This window comes from Saccostrea cucullata, unplaced genomic scaffold (genome assembly GCF_032062105.1).
Source record: "Saccostrea cucullata isolate Sc308-1 unplaced genomic scaffold, CSIRO_AGI_Scuc_v1 ctg5873, whole genome shotgun sequence".
NCBI classification, from domain to species: Eukaryota; Metazoa; Mollusca; class Bivalvia; order Ostreida; family Ostreidae; genus Saccostrea; species Saccostrea cuccullata.
Window position 1 is genome coordinate 25,263 of NW_026930870.1, and position 3,410 is coordinate 28,672.

Consider the following 3,410-nt stretch of genomic DNA (forward strand, 5'->3'; position numbering starts at 1 on the left):
CAATATGTCTACCGTTGCCATGGAAACCTGTAAAAAGCGACAAATTTTGTCCGAGAGTGTTCTCTCTGGTCCCTTAAACGTTCGTCATGAAACTTTTCTTATTTTAATGATTAGTATCTGTAGTTCACTATTTTCGTATTGACCAACTTCTGGAAATGACCTTTGTCGGTCCATTTCTCCCGAACAGCTCTAGTATTCTTACTATTTTCGTATTGACCAACTTCTGGAAAGTCCATTTCTCCCGAACAGCTTAAGATATGAAAGTTTACTGTGTCGGATATCATAGATCATGACTTGAAGATGTGTCGAACAACATTTTGTCCGTCGTCAATTCTTCCGGTCGTCGCGAAAAAGGGGATTAAAAGTCGATTTTTTAAATTTCTTTGTCTTTCTTTCTATCTTTTTCTGTGATATTCATGGCATAAGTAAAGGCCCCTATTTGCTGATTTAACGTATAACCAGTTTCTTGATTTGATAAAGAAGAAATTAAATATCTTTGAATGTCTTAGAACTTTCGCAAGCGTAGGTTCAACGTTTTCTTAAACACTAAAAAATATTCATTTCATTTTCTCATAAATAGGCTGCGCGGGTAATACACATGGTGCCATTGTGCAGGTAAGGTCTTCCCCGTGATGGGGAATGGACCTGTAGAAAACCTTCTCTGGTTCCGCAGAGTCGAGTTTTTAGCAAATAAAATGTATGAAACATATGTCATGTGTGTGTGCATCTTATACCCCGCCCCCTTTTTTTTTTTTGAAAACTGTAAGAAACCTAGCCCCCACCTTTCTCATTTATTGAAATGGATGCTCATTCCGCTTTAATGTTTTACATTCTACATAAAATGACCATGACATTTATATAACAAGGCACTCTTCTTAAAGTTAAGAAAATGATAAGGCTTAATTCTATCTACAAAATAATGGTAATTTACAAGTCTATATTCAAGACAGCCCCCCCCCCCCCCTCGGAAGCGCGCAGCCAGGTAGAATTCGCAGATATAACATATACAACTTACAAGTAACGTTTTAAAAGTTTCATTCATAAAAAAATTTAGTTCCCCTTATGTCATCTGATAATTTGCTATCATTCATTCTTCCTATGTTTTGTCTGTAGAATTTATAATTATTTCATTAAAAAAAAATTATCTTGAGAAAATAAAGATTGTCAGCTGCATTTATTAGCATCTCGCATTTTCTTGTATATCTTTTACTTGCATATGAATAATGTCATTAAATAAAATAAAAGAAATCAAACTCTATTTCCATCTTTTTTAATTCATTCATAAATCCTTGGATCCGCTCGCAGCTGCGCGGTGGCCTCATCGCTACTGTAAACAATTCATTCATCACGCCGAAAATGTTCATGATTCCGCTAAACTAAGAAAGTTTACACAGGGTTTATCATCTCATATCAAACATCAGACCTGTCCAATGCAGGAATGCTCGAGTTAAAGAGGAAAATTCAGGAATTATTTTGCGTCCGCCATATTTTGACCTGAACCTAGGCGACAATTTGTAATATTCTTACTATTTTCGTATTGACCAACTTCTGGAAATGACCTTTGTCCGGTCCATTTCTCCCGAACAGCTTAAGATATGAAAGTTTACTGTGTCGGATATCATAGATCATGACTTGAAGATGACCTTTGTCCGGTCCATTTCTCCCGAACAGCTTAAGATATGAAAGTTTACTGTGTCGGATATCATGTGTCGAGAACATTTTGTCCGTCGTCAATTCTTCCGGTCGTCGCGAAAAAGGGGATTAAAAGTCGATTTTTTAAATTTCTTTGTCTTTCTTTCTATCTTTTTCTGTGATATTCATGGCATAAGTAAAGGCCCCTATTTGCTGATTTAACGTATAACCAGTTTCTTGATTTGATAAAGAAGAAATTAAATATCTTTGAATGTCTTAGAACTTTCGCAAGCGTAGGTTCAACGTTTTCTTAAACACTAAAAAATATTCATTTCATTTTCTCATAAATAGGCTGCGCGGGTAATACACATGGTGCCATTGTGCAGGTAAGGTCTTCCCCGTGATGGGGAATGGACCTGTAGAAAACCTTCTCTGGTTCCGCAGAGTCGAGTTTTTAGCAAATAAAATGTATGAAACATATATCATGTGTGTGCATCTTATACCCCACCCCCTTTTTTTTTTTTTTTTTTTTGAAAACTGTAAGAAACCTAGCCCCCACCTTTCTCACTTATTGAAATGGATGCTAATTCCGCTTTAATGTTTTACATTCTACATAAAATGACCATGACATTTATATAACAAGGCACTCTTCTTAAAGTTAAGAAAATGATAAGGCTTAATTCTATCTACAAAATAATGGTAATTTACAAGTCTATATTCAAGACAGCCCCCCCCCCCCCTCGGAAGCGCGCAGCCAGGTAGAATTCGCAGATATAACATATACAACTTACAAGTAACGTTTTAAAAGTTTCATTCATAAAAAAAATTTAGTTCCCCTTATGTCATCTGATAATTTGCTATCATTCATTCTTCCTATGTTTTGTCTGTAGAATTTATAATTATTTCATTAAAAAAAAATTATCTTGAGAAAATAAAGATTGTCAGCTGCATTTATTAGCATCTCGCATTTTCTTGTATATCTTTTACTTGCATATGAATAATGTCATTAAATAAAATAAAAGAAATCAAACTCTATTTCCATCTTTTTAATTCATTCATAAATCCTTGGATCCGCTCGCAGCTGCGCGGTGGCCTCATCGCTACTGTAAACAATTCATTCATCACGCCGAAAATGTTCATGATTCCGCTATACTAAGAAAGTTTACACATGGTTTATCATCTCATATCAAATATCAGACCTGTCCAATGCAGGAATGCTCGAGTTAAAGAGGAAAATTCAGGAATTATTTTGTGTCCGCCATATTTTGACATGAACCTAGGCGACAATTTGTAATATTCTTACTATTTTCGTATTGACCAACTTCTGGAAATGACCTTTGTCCGGTCCATTTCTCCCGAACAGCTTAAGATATGAAAGTTTACTGTGTCGGATATCATAGATCATGACTTGAAGATGTGTCGAACAACATTTTGTCCGTCGTCAATTCTTCCGGTCGTCGCGAAAAAGGGGATTAAAAGTCGATTTTTTAAATTTCTTTGTCTTTCTTTCTATCTTTTTCTGTGATATTCATGGCATAAGTAAAGGCCCCTATTTGCTGATTTAACGTATAACCAGTTTCTTGATTTGATAAAGAAGAAATTAAATATCTTTGAATGTCTTAGAACTTTCGCAAGCGTAGGTTCAACGTTTTCTTAAACACTAAAAAATATTCATTTCATTTTCTCATAAATAGGCTGCGCGGGTAATACACATGGTGCCATTGTGCAGGTAAGGTCTTCCCCGTGATGGGGAATGGACCTGTAGAAAACCTTCTCTG